We start from the raw sequence: 14,890 nt of genomic DNA, 5'->3' as shown, positions 1-14,890 counted from the left end.
AAGGAGGCCATTGTGGGGACAGCAGTGAGTTGAGGGACTTTGTGGAAGGAGATCAGAATGTGAGGTGGAGCTGTAAGGGAGACAGGAAGGCCTTGATGTTCTGAGCATAGATGTGGGGCAACCTAACTGTCGTCACGAGATTCTGAGAGCGACTGTGTTAGGTACTTGGATATTTGTACCACCACTTTCTATCTCATCCTCAAGGGCCTTCCTGCAAAATGTACCACAACTCCTCATTTCCCCGGTCAAGGAACTGAACTTGGAGAAGTTAAAACCATTTGCCTGAAAACTTTTCACTAATAAATACTTGGACCAAAATAGACCATCATGGGCAGGAGCTGTTCTGAAAATGTCCCCATGCCTGAGAGGACTATGTGGAACACATAGGGAGAGTTCGAATAAGAAATGTCTCCTTTAGGCTAGTGTATTTGAACACACGACCCCCAGATGGGGGCACTGCTTGTGGAACTTATGGGACCTTTAGGAAGCACATCCTTGTTAGGGAGAGTGTGTTTCCTATGGCAGTTTTGGAAGATAAATAGCTTCTCGTCACTTGCTATCTCCTTCCTGGGGCCAGTTGAGATGTGATCCTTCAACTTGCTCCTCTAGCTGTTGCTCTTTCTCCCACAGCGATGGACATTTGGTTCTCTGGAGCTATAAGCCAAAGTAAACTGTCTTCCTTAAGTTGCTTTAGATCATGGTGGATTTGTTTGCTTATTTATTTATTTATTTATTCATTCATTCATTCATTCATTCATTCATTTATTTACTCATTCATTGATTCTTATCCCAGCAACAAAAAGATAAGTAGTCAGTAGTGCATGCTTGTTATTCTAGCATTTGGGAAACAGAGGCAAGAGGTACATAAGTTTCAAGCTAACACTAACTAGATTTTATATTGATTTTGTTCCTTGTCTTTCGTCCAACTTAAAACACACATAAAGTCTCTGCCTCCTCCTTTTCTACTATTTTAAAGACTGAACGTACATGGATTATATATGATGACATTCATTGATACAACATCGCACAAGTGTTTCCCACCCTATAATTTACAGACACACAAGCACTTGCATGAGAATGGGAGGCTTGTTCATGTTATTTTAGGGATGGATGATACTGAAGATGAACACTGCTCAGATCTTCATGTGTTAACAAGGACTTTGAGGAAAAGAAGGGCCTGGTGGCTTAACTTTACCTGTCTACTCACTGGTCAAGTGAAATGTGGCAGGGGTAAGTAGTATAGGGTGCTGAATGTTTGTGTGAGCATATATGTGTGCAATTGACTGTGTGTATGTGCATATATCTGTGAGAGAGAGACACACACAGACAAGCAGAGTGGGAGACAGAGACAGACAGATGGACGGATGGATGGACAGACAGGTAGGTAGGTAGGTAGTAGATAGATGGATAGATAGATAGATAGATAGATAGATAGATAGATAGATAGTCAGAGTTGGTAAGAGTCATTGACAGAGATAGTGTACAGAGAATTTCTACCTTCTTCAGATTTGGTTGTTGCTGCATCCAAAGGTTAAGGTAGATACAGGCAATGAATCATTTTTCTCAATTCTGAGGGTTTAGAAAAATACTTTTAGGTATTCAATATTTTTATGAATTATATGGGTTTTGAAACTCTTATGCTAGAATTTCTGTACCATAGATTACTAGGGTAATTTTGCCCTTAACTTTTTAGTAAGGGACACATAATAGACACACTCGGTGACTATCCACAGACAGAGCTTTCTGGTTGTTGGGTAGGATCAGCTATACCACCTCTTAGTGTCCCACTATGTTCCCATTTACCCTCTCTCAGTGTCTGACCCTACGTCAACTTAGAAACCTAGTTGTGGCTTTGACCATATTTTTGATGCCTCATTTTAGATTGTCTTTGGCAGAGACATCTTAGTCCAGTTCAAAATAGAATGAATAGACTGTGATTATGGAGTCATTATTGATGTCTCTTATAAATGTTTCCTCCTCAATGAAAATTGAAAATGAAACACTCATTATATTTCATCTGTCATCCATGTGTGTTGAAATCACCAAACAGAGATCATGTGGGGACACATGCAAATACAATGAAAGTGTTCAGAAAACACAAAATACAACAAGCATTTGAGAAGACACTGCCAAAACCGAACCAATTGCTAGGTTCCTATGGAGTGATGTCTCAAGACCACAAAACTGAACTGCTTAATGGGCACTTAATGTTAGGGGGTTGCTTTCTTTCTTTCTTTCTTTCTTTCTTTCTTTCTTTCTTTCTTTCTTTCTTTCTTTCTTTCTTTCTTTCTTTCTTTTTAATTTGGCACACTGCATCTAGCCATGAGTAATGCAAAAGAAAATTACCTTCAGTAATTTCTATTTCAATCCATGGGAGAAGTGGGGTGAGTCACAGCTAAAGAACAGTATCTTGATGAGGACGCTTCATAGCTGATTTTAGACATTATTATCTACTGATAAGGTAGGTATCTTCTCATTCAACTTTTCTACATTTGTGCTAATTTGGTGATATATATCTGCTTCATACATCACTCAATTTCTCAGTTAATTTACCCTTGAGAACAAAATAATCACTGAATGTAATAGCATGAACCATAGAGGGTGTTCTAAAGAGGTTTTAACGTTACTTGACAGGTCAAGTGTTGTACTGGCTGGGTTTGTGTATTAACTTGACACAAGTTAGAGTCATCAGAGAAGAAGGAGCCTCAGTTGAAGAACTGCCTTCATGAGATCCAGCTATAGGGAGGGCATTTTCTCAATTAGTGATCAAGGGTGAGGGCCCAGCCCATGGTGGGTGGTGCCATCCCTGGACTGGTGGTACTGGATTATGTAAGAAAGCAGGCTGAGCAGGTCAGGGACAGCAATTCAGCAAGCAGCACCTCTCCATGGTTCCTGCACCAGCTCCTGGCTCCAGGTTCCAGCCCTGCTTGAGTTCCTGTCCCAACTTTCTCTAATGAGGGACTATGATTTAAAATGTAAACCAAATAAATTACTTGCTCCCTAACTTTTTTTTGTCATGGTATTTCATCACAACAATAGAAACCCTAATTGAGATAAATATGTATTACTTGTGTCTCTTGTCTCTATCCTTAAGGAAGATGGGGACTTTTTGGAAAAGGGGGCCCCATTCTCATTCCCAAGATCTGTTCTGATTGGACTAACCTTTATCTTCTGTTTCTTCCTTAAGTACTCCATTGGTCTAAGGAATGAGGCATGGTGATTGGTCAGGTTTGGAAATATAGGTTTCCCTAGGTAAGAGGAGCAAAGGAGGTATCTCAGTTCACATTACCAGTTTGGGCAGAAGAAGATAATGGGGTCTATCACAGCAGGTTGGGAAGTAGGTTGGAGGGTGGAGTGGATTGGCAAAATGAACCCAGTTACATTTTATAACAGGAAGGACCATTATAATGTTAGTGTTTTAAGGCTTGTTCAGTGATTTGAGTGACTGGAGGAAAGTGTGAGGGAGAGGCGGGATTATGTGTTCCAAATCTCTCCTGAGATGACCAGCGGTAAACTGTTACTTCATGGGCTGTTCTGTAGTGACCATAAACCACTACTCACTCAGTCTTTGTCTTTGTAAAGAAGTTTCTTTCAAAATATATGTCCTATGAGCAGGAGAGACAGCACAGTGGTTAAGAACAGTTGCTGCTCTTGCAGAGGACCTAGGTTCAGTTCTTAGCACCTATATGGTGGCTTACAATCGTCTGCAACTCTAGTTTTAAAATTCAGTGCCATCTTCTGGACTTTGCACATGCACATGAAAGTACTGAATGTACATACATACAGGTACTCACAGACACACACACACACACACACACACACACACACACACACACACACACACACACACACTGTTTCTAATCACTTTCTCTTAAAACAACTGCCTACTAATATTACAAGTTCCAAGATTTGAATTCAGCTAGAGATATTAAAAGAATAACAATGGTTACATTTGATTTTTCATAATTTCTAAGCCATGATAGCAACTCACAATAGATAGTGTCCTTCTAGGTCATTTGATATTTAAAAAAATGATAAAATGGTAGTTGCTGAGCAAGTACATTTATAAATGAAGTTCCTTTGTATAATTTTGTATATTCATGCCTACTTTTCACACCTGAGAATATTTTTTAACAAATGGTTTTTAAAAAATTTGAATAGTTTGTTATGATCCACTAAAACACACACACACACACACACATTACACATACACATACACACACACACACATACACATACACACACACACACACACACACACACACACACACAAAGAATTGTTTTCTAGGTCAGGTTCTAAATCTTCTGAAAATAGATGTTTTAATACAACTTTAAGAACAAATAAACCAAATAATTATAGCAATAAGTAAGCGGCTATGTGTCTCCCCTCCCTCCCCATGTGTGTGAGTAATTCTACACTCTACCTATATCTATCTTTTTTTCCTATGAGCCCCAATTTCTCTTTGTTCATTTAATGCTTTCTAGTTTTGTTAGACATTTTCTGCTCACAGTTAGGTGAATGAACACAGAAACAAGGAGGATTATTTAAATTTAAATTTATTTATCTTCTTTCCTAATTCTATTTTTAAAAACTGGCATGGGGTAGCAATCCATGCTTCTTTCCTAAGATGACCACATCTCTCTCCGAAGTACCTCAATGCAATTTTGTGTTTTTAAAGTGGGGGTGGTCATGGTTTGAGATATCATTCATAGTCTTATTCCCAATATTTATTACAGTGTTCTGTGCCTTTTTGAGTTCATCCTGCAAAATTTTGTCCAGTTTCTTTGCTGACTGTTTACTGTTGTATTTAGGTGTGGGAAGGGTGGATTAATTAGCACTCAGAGACAGCTTTAAAGATGAAAGTACTATGTTCACGCCGAGGTCCGCTCTACACTCACCCACATCTCTATACTTTAAAGCACAGAGGTCTCTCTCAGTCTCCGCTTCATAGGCAGAGACTCTGGACTGGGCTGCTTTACAAGACTGCCAAAGAAAAAAAGCCTTATTTTTTTTCCAGGGAGAATAGAACAGACTTATAGAGGCAGCATTTCCCTTACTGAACTTTCAAAATCAGAGTCAGCCCCTAACTCCTTATTTTTCTATTTTGAGGAAAGACAGATGATACACACACACACACACACACACACACACACACGTGACTTATTTTCCAAATCTTTCTTGTGACCTAGAATGCCATTTCCCTGAAGAGACACTGTCCAAGTTAGTCATCTTCAGGACCACACCCCAACAGGCTAGAATTCTGTCCTCTGTCACTTTCTCTGAAATTGGCACATCTTCTCTCTGTGGGTCTGGCCACACATTTCTGTCTTGATTCTCACATCATCCTATGATCAGCACTCTGGTCTTCTTGAAATCACATAAAAAACATTAGTGCTTGGACATATTTTTAAGCTTAAATATATCTTCTAATGTCTAAATGCTTTTCGGCCAGTGACCAGAGCTTACCCATGACTTAATACAACATGGCTCGAATTGATGAGGATGAAGTTACAGTTCACAGGGTCTCACTGTGCGCCTGGAATGTAAAGATTCTAATCTGTACTGATCTCAGAGACTACATCTCTCACTGCACTCTTTGATTGACCTGAAATGGCTTTCTTTCTTTTTTTTTGTAATGTGGAAGGATAAAGAAACTTCTGTGGAAACTGCAAAGACGTGTACACTCCAAACCAAACGAGGGCCATATTTCTTCATTTTCAGAGACAGCGGTGAAGGTTCATAAACAGATGCACAGCCAAATAAAGTACTGCTTTGGTACAGTCTGTCTTTATGAAAATGCCTCCTTAGTTTGGGCTTGCAAAGTGAATGCTCAGGTCTGAGATTGTGTCTGCATGTTTTATTTATCTTAAAATCTTACTTGGAAAGTAATGATTTCTCTCCTCCTCCTGCTCCCCTCCTCTTCCTCCTTTCTGTTTTCTTACTTGGCTGAGAGTAACTACATTTGGCGGTTATTCTCATTGACATTTAAGAAGCGGCTGTAATATATATAATATATTATATAGTATGTAATAGATGCCTTTCCTAGACTATTTCACTTACTGCCCACTGTACTTCTCTAAAGTAGGTTTTCTATTCCCAACTTATGGATGGAGAAGGGGAAGCTCAGAGAGATCATTTATGTTGTCTGAATCTCGGTCATAGAAGTCCATGCTCCAGCTTGCAGGCCCTCTTCCTTGGGACTCAGTTTTGTACAGAAACACATTATTCTTCATCCACCTCGGCATTTGGCAAGTGAACCTGGGTATTCCCAGGGGCCATAAGACAATGAGCCTGAGGTTAGATGGATAATTTTGTCAAAACAGTGCTGATGCTCTTTGCCTCTGAATCTGTGGATTTACACACAGAAATCCAAACTAAAAGAATGACCGTGTTACCAAAGGTTTTTATTATTTATGTTGTTTGAGGCTTGCATGTAAGATTTGCTGGGATTGCCTTGGGGCACAGTCTTAGCTGTTGTTCCATTGCTGTGAAGAGACACCACAACCGTACCAACTAGGACAAAGGAAAGTGTTTAAGGCTGGCTTACTGTTTCAGAGCTTTAGTCCATTGGCATCACAGCAGGCAGCATGACAGTGTGCAGCCAGACACAGAGCTGGAGAAATACCTTGAGAGTTCTACATCTGGATCCACAAACAGCAGAAAGAAAGACATGACACTGGGCTTTTGAAACCCCAAAGCTCTCTTACAGTAACACACTTTCTCAAACAAGGCCATACCTACTCCAACAAGACTATACCTTCTAAAATGGCCAACCCCTAATGATCTCACATCTAAATATATGAACCTAAGGGAGCCATTCCTATTCAAACCACCAAAGACACCAGAGTTGTTCTTTTTGTATATTTAAGATGTTATTTTGGTATCTCCTCACCCCCTTGTCCTGTTCTCTTCCTGGTTGTACCTTCTTTAGGGTCTTCTACCCAGGCTCTAGATTGCTTCTCTGTCCTGATGTTGTCTAGGTTTTGATGGAGGCATAGTAACAACATCAGCACCACTCCTCTTGGAACCTTTTGCCATTATCTCTTCATTCCTTTGTATTAAGGTCTCTCCATAATTTACCTGGTACACAGTCAGTGGCTATGTTGTTCTTAGCTTTCTTTATTTTTTTATTTTTATAAAAGATTTGTTTAATTAAAAATAAATTATGCACATGTGTTTGTGTGAATGCATGTCAGAATGCTGGTGCTCTTGGAGACCAGAAGAGGATGACAAATTCTTTGAATCTGGAGTTATAGGTCATGAACCATATCATATGGTTGCTGCAAATGAAAATGTGGCCCTCTGCAAAAGCTGCAAGTGTTTTTAATGTTTAAGTGGCCAAGCCACCTCTCTAGTTCCTGTTCCTGGATTTTCTTTCTTTTTCCCATCATTTCTCTTCTGTGTTTTAGCCCCAAAGATCTTGGCACCAGCACTTCTAGGGTACTCTGATAAAGATCACACCATGGATGGTACAGACCACACCAACAGGAAGCACTTCAGGTACATACCTACTTTCCAAGAAGTCTCTGTACAATGCGGTTTTCTCTTTAATGATCTTTATAGTTTTGATTTCATTCTTTAAAAGTGAAATATGTAAGAATAGCAGCAAAGACTCTTCTGGCGAGAAAACGAAGAAATTACAGACATGACCCTGCTCATCAGTCCAGTTCTCACTCCTTGTGACAATAGAGCTGTCTTCTTTCTGCTTATTCCCTGCAGACGTAATATTTACTGTCTTAGTTGTAGGTCTAGAGCTGTGAACAGACACTATGACCAGGGCAACTCTTATAAGGACAGTAATTATTTGGGGCTGGCTTATGGGTTTAGAGGTTTAGTTCATTATCATCAAGGTAGGATCATGGTAGAATCCATGCAGGTATGGTGCAGGAGGAGCGAGGAGGTCAACATCTTGTTCCAAAGCAAAAAGGAGAAGACTGTTTCCAGGAAGAGGGTTTCTAAGAAGAGGGTCTCCAAACCCACCCTCTCAATGATGCTTCTTTCAACAAGGCCATACCTACTCCAAAAGTTCACACCTTGTACTAGTGCTGCTCCCTGGGCCAAGCATATTTAAACCACAACACTAATTAGTGTCTAGTCTGCAGTTTTGATTTCTGCATTTTAAACTTGAGATTATTTTAGAATCATTTTAAACATAATTCTACCCAGTCATCATAATTATCTATGTTAATGATAGATTGATATTCCTTTTCACTGGTGGTATATGTATATATTTATTCAACAATTCTCTTCTTGAAAGTAAGTTTGGATTCTGCAGAATAAGAAGTCAAGAGTTAAACTGTTACGTAGTATAGCACATTTATTTTTTGTTTTAGAAAACAGTCCAACTCTTTCAGAATGGCTATATCACCTTCTAGTCCCAGCAATATATAAGTATGTACAAGGGATCTTGTTTCTGTACATCCTTGCTAGCATTTGATATTGGCTAGTGCCACTAAATTTTATTTTATTCACTCCACTTGGCTTGTTTGCAATAATCTCGAGATCAAACTTACTCAGCAAATGTGTTACAGTTATCAAACTAGAACACATAATATATGTTGTCACAATCTTTGCCAATGCTTATTATTTTCTTACCTCTGTGTGTATTCTTTCTTTTTTAAATTAATATTTTTAGTTGTTGTATACAATAATAGGTATATGGTGGTTAAAGCTATCAACATGACTGGATTTAGAACCACTACTGGGATAATGTTCTGTTGCAGTAAATATTACAAGGATGGCTTTACCTTTTAGTGGTCCCCCGCAGACGCCACTCTAGTGTGGAGCGAAGCACATGGGCTCTTGTCACTCAGTTTCCTTCCCAGGTGGTTCACTCAACCTGCCCCTGCTGTTTCTGTCTTGGGTAGACACGACCGCCCTGACACGTTGTTTTCATATAGTTCCCCTTGGTGTGTTGTCAGGCCTTACACATACACACCCCAGCTCCATGGTGAGCATGTGTCCCGCCAGTACACCCTTTGAACTCAATTAAGTCGCCACATCAAAGAACTCACCAAAACACTCTGATCTAATTGGTAAAATATAATTTGCCCACGTAGATAAATCAATTAATCTTGTACAATTCCATCCCTTATAAAACATTCATAATAACCTTGTTTATGAAGAGATGCACCGAGACATAAAGGTCTGCCTCTATCTCCTCCAGCAATCTCCTCCCTTATCCCTCTTCTTTCATTCTTCCTTTCCCCTGCCTACCTCTCCACTGTCCAATCATGTATCGCCTTAATATAAACCTACAAAGTTCTAGGCATGTCTTTGAGGGAGTTTCTAGACTGAGTTAATTAAGGTACAATAACTTACCTAAGTATGGGCAGCTCCATTCTATGTGCTGTGGTCCTGAACTGGGAAGAAAACAAAAAGCAACAGCATCTCTCTCTCTCTCTCTCTCTCTCTCTCTCTCTCTCTCTCTCTCTCTCTCTCTCTCTCTCTCTCTCTCTCTCCCTCTCTCTCCCTACCTCCCCCCCTCCCCTGAGGGTAAATGCAATATGACCAGCTCCTTCCCTGCCCTGCCATCATGCCTTCCCCACAGTGATGGACCCGAATCCTCAAATCTGGAGATAAAATAAACCCTTTGATCCTTAAGATGCTTCTGGTGGGATTTTGTTACAGAGGTGAAGGCAGTAATTAACATAATGGGTTTCATTATGGCATTTACACATGGATGGCACTGGGATTTCCTCATGGTCAGAACACACTACCCATCCCTGTCCTCTCTCTGTCTCTTATGTGCCTCTGCTCACCTTCAATAGCTGGCATTTCTAAAGTAGGTAAAAAACCCCAGCTTATTACCATGGCTTATTCTCTATTTGTGAATGTTTTTTTTTTTTTTTTTTTTTTTTTTTTTTTGGTGAAATATCTATTCACTACTTTTTAAAATTGGAGGCTTAAAAAAAAAGTGTTGGATTCCAGGAGTCATTAAGATACAATCTGTTGAATGTGCTTTGCAACTTTTGTTCTTCCTCTCAATGATCCAGAGCAAAAGTTTTAAATTTTTGATGATACTTAGGATTTCTCTCTTCTTCATTTTCTTGAATGTGCTTTTGGCATTAATTCTAAACTTTTCCACGTTCTTTTCAGTACTGAGAATTAAAACAAGGGTCTTGTGCATGCTCTACCCAGCTGTGTCTAAAAACTCAAGGCCTAAGGAAAATTCTCGAATTTTATATTTGTATTTTCTTAAACTTTTATACCTTTATTGTAAGTATTTTAGTCTCTGATTTATTAAAATTAACTTTTGTTTATGACGTAAGGTTTAAATCAAGAATCATGTGTAATGCCTCATTTAGAGTGAGTTTACCAAGGCAGAGTTAGGTGAGTCTTTTTGAAATAATTTTAACTTACAAAATGACTAGGGCATTGGGACTCTCAGTGCTGGCAGATTCCTGCTGAGAAAATAAAGAGAGAACTCTCTCAGGATATTAGTAAAGCAGGTGGGAGTTCTGTATTGCTTCAGAATGAGGTGAGCACTCTGTAGATGGTGTGGACTACTTCACAGCACTTCTGCTGATCCATAGAAATGATTACTTTGCCATGTCCCATCCCATTGTTGCAGGTCTGAGCTTCTTCTGTAGAGAGCGCTCTCACAGTGGAATGTCATTAAGTAAAACCTCTTGGCTTTCTCTGTGCTTGTCTTGATTACTTCATTCATCTTCTGGAAGAAAATAACAGACATCACCACATTTTCAATAACTGTCTGTTTCTTGGTGTCTGTTGATACAGGATCTTATTCATAGTTCAGCTAGCCTGGTACTCACGATAGAGCTGAGGCTGGCTTTGAACTTGCAACTATCTTCTTTCCCTTTGGTGTAAACTTCACACTAAGATATAATTATCTTTTGAGAATATTAATCTGTCTCATTAGTTTTACAAAGGTATAGACATGTCTTCACAGAAGGAATCTGAGGAAAAATTGAGCTAGGTGATAGTGATTCAAATGCTTCACACAGGCTAGACATTGTCCAAAGACTTGCCCATGGAGTTATCTCACAAGGCTAAGGGGAATTTCATTTTATTGTTTTCATTTTATAGGCAAGGCTGCTTGGGAACAGAGAGAGCAATTAATAAACCTAGGTTTGTACACTGGGAATTCTAAAGCTATGACTCTCCTTAGACATAGTGGTCTCTGTAGGATATGCTTAACTATTTCCCCACTCAGCTTTTTCTACAACTTATCCTTAGAAAATGAAAAGACAGCTCAAGAGGGCCAAAAAATTGTATGCTGTAATTTTACTAGTTTCCATATAGAAATCTAGTTTGCAGAGATATATAGTAAATATAAGAAACCATGGCATGAGAAAAAAAATTCAAGTATTTCTCTAGGCATGGAATATAAAACTAATGTCCCAAATATATCTTATAATGTTTTGGGCAACCCAGTCAATAGACATCAACTTCCTCATTGGAGACATATCAAGAAAATACCCACTATCTAGTAAGGTGATTAATGTCGATGTCGTCACTGGGGTGGAATTCAAGGGGTGTGGTTTTCTGACAAAGGAAAGATAGCTTGATTTGAAATTCTGTAGCTCATTGTCTCATGCATTCTTATCTACTCAGGAATGGTGGCAGAGATATGTCCGTCCCTCTTACATGTTCTCCTTCATTAGGTAAAGATAGACTTGAGCTATCCACAAAAGTCACTGGGAACCTGAAATGTGATTTGACATCCAGGTTGCCCCCTTATTTCTGAAGCACCTTTACTCTTAGTTTCCATCCTATCCCTGAATGGAGTGAGCATTTATAGCTCAATAGTGAGTTTCCAGTTTAGAGTAGACAGCTGGAGACTGCGTGAAGCAAATGTTCTGAAGCCACCCAGAAAATTACTGCTGAGCACACAGGAGGCTGAGTGAATGGGCTACATTATGTGCCATTAAGCTGTGCGTGATTTTTGTCTGAACAAGATGTATTTCCTTCTTGCATAGACACTGCCAGTGTGTTTTGAGTGACGTAACCAACTATTCTAAAAATATCTGAAGGAAAGCAACAGAGGATCCAGTTAAAGGTATAAAGCCAAAGATACTTAAACCTGTCTCCTAACCCAGCTCAGGGTTAAGAAGAGACATAGAGAGATGACATCTATTTAAATTATGTTGCTGTTGCTAACTATTTAAAATTCATCTTTTTGTGAATAGAGAGATGTTATGGAAAATCTGGCATCATCCACTGAAGCCTGGCTGGAATCTGCCACAGACTCACTGTGGTCCAGACCAGTTCCTTATTCTCTGCCACATCCCCCTGTTCTCCGATTGGCATGGTTAAAGGATGGACAGTATAAAGAGTGGTGCACATTATAAACATACCTGGCACATGATAACTCCACAGAGCACATGGGTTTTCATTTGCCTTACCTCAATCATTTGCTTCTAAGTCAGCTTCTCAAAAGGAAGGGATGGGTTAAGATTTTCCTATCACTCTTATATTTGGTTTTATGCCAGACTGTCTGCTAGGAAGACACCTTTCAAAGAATGTAAGTTCTACTGTGTCATCAACTTCTTTTCAGACATCAAATTTGCAGCATTATGGATTTGCTGTGAGAGTTTCTAACATTTTCTCTTATATTCACCAGCTACTGTATCTGAACTAACAGCACACTAGCATGATGTTTTGAGGGCACTTATGTTGCTGATTGATTGGTACCCATTGGCCCTTTTAGTCTTTATTAGACATCTGATGCTCAACATCTCTGTCCTACAGAAAGCTGCTTAAGTGAGGTTCCAAAGTGGAGGACCTTTCCCCTCATGAGCACAGAGTGCATCTACCATGGTTCTAGCAGGAAACAGATGGCACCCTTAGATAGGCTGAAATGAGGACAATTTGATGATTTTGTTTCCAGAGAGTAAGTGGTTATAGAAACAAGAGCTAGTGTAGAACCCAGGAGAGGAACGGGTGAGTATTTTTGCTGCCACTAAACGTAAGACAAGGGAGAGTCTGTGTCACTGGGCCTTAGAGGGAATATTGTTTGAAGCACAGCTAACAGAGGCACCACTTGACACTTGTTATACATTTTGAAGAGGGATGATTCAAAGGACAAATGAAAAGTTAACTTAAGAGCACATTCTGTAATCTCTCCTTTCTCATATTTTATAATCTCATGTAAGCATCCCTATTGTTTAAGCCTAGCTGAAAACCAGAGAAAAGGGAATCCTAGTCCCTGTCACAGAGATTATATTGTAGACCATAGAGACAGCTGTGAAGTGTTGGTCTGGATGGGGTCCTTCTAGGGAGAAGGAAGTTCCAGTATTAAAACGAAGACTCCCAAGTGAATGGATATGGCCTTAGGGACATCACATGAAGTTAAAGGGATTGTGGTCACTGGGTACCTGTAGTGATTGGTATAATCTCAGTCATTGTTAATCATTGCTTTGAGAATTCCTTTCCTGAGAGACGTAAACAATGTCTATCTCTCCTCCTAAAGATCTGACAACAAACTAAACTACAATTCCCCCAGAGTCATTCTGGGGACCCAGTGAGAATCTTAGGTTGACTCACAGAGCTTCACTGAGGGATGTACTTATATCCCAGCCTGGATGATGACTGTGGCATAGATGAAGTCGTCTGTTTCAGTTAACTTTCCCCAGCCTCTATCCTTTAGTACCTCTGAGAAGACCACCAAGGCTGTTTGCTAGAGAAGAATTGCAGACAAGTAGATGAGATGTGCAGGAGAGAGTGCAGGAATCTCAGCTGAGGGTCCAGTGATTTTCTTTACCCAGTTATTCTCTGAGAAAAGGTCATCAGTCAGTGAGACAATTGATGACAGTCTTTTGCAAACAGGCACAGTGGATCTGCTTAAGATGGTGGCTGTTTTGCTCAAAGGACTGCATCCCACAAGTGATCATTTTTTTCCTCAATATTGACCATTATCAGCAAATTACCAGGAGCCTTTTCCTGATCCCTCCTCTCTTATTAATTGGGTAAGGTATGAGTGGTTTTAAAGCTGACAGCCAGGGTGTCTTTCAGTGTGAAAAACAACTCTCCTGGTGTGGAAGAGATTCTGTTAAACTCCAGTGACGTAGGATGCTGGCTCAGAGCTAATGATTCAGTCTGTGTCTTCTTAGCAGGAAATAGGACTTCATGGAAATTGGCTTCCTTGTTGAAGCAAAGACATTGATCATCTAAAAGGGGAATATAGAAGCTTTCAAAGATTTCTACCCTGATGTCCTATTTCAGATGTAAGAACCCGAGTCTTTGGATAGGTGTACTCCAAAATGCTTCTATTGTCCAAGGGAGAACTTGCCATCTAAGGTCCTGACATCATTCTTATCCCATAGAAGAGTAGGGTAAAAATCAATGAAATATCCAATTCTTATGCCATAGTCTTCCAGAGAGTAGTTTTGAGAGCTACCAACTGTGGTTAAGTAAATGCTTACTATCACAAAGGGTCAGGGATGGATGAAGAAAGAAAGGCACTCACTCAGAGTAAGTTTTTATAAATAGAGAAACACCTGGGCTCCAATGAGTACCTCTGTGTTGTATTCTGTCCTTCACTGCAATGCAGGTCACAAGTAATTGAAATGCCCCATTGGACAAGGAGTTCTCTTGTGTCATTTTGAACATTTTTCAAAGCAACTTCTGACTGAGGGCTTTGGTAGGATTTTATATTGGATACAATTGTTTTAATACTTCTCTGATTAGTACATGTGACAGTCTCTTCCTAGTGGTGATCTCTGGCTCCTTGTAAGCATTTTAGTTTCTGAAAGACCTGTAATTTCTTTTTCTAGTAACCCCACAGTTGCCTCCTTTACAATGAGCTCAATTTAAAGACAAATCAGCCAAAATATGCATTACAAAGTAGAGGACAGGTGGACATCTTTTTTTGACAGCTCAGGAAAGTAGGTCCATTTCTGTAGTGTATTACTAATTTCCAGTTAT

The sequence above is a fragment of the Micromys minutus genome (assembly GCF_963924665.1).
Source record: "Micromys minutus genome assembly, chromosome: 19".
NCBI lineage: Eukaryota > Metazoa > Chordata > Mammalia > Rodentia > Muridae > Micromys > Micromys minutus.
The sequence above is the reverse complement of the archived record's forward strand: the minus strand, read 5'-3'. Positions refer to the sequence as shown.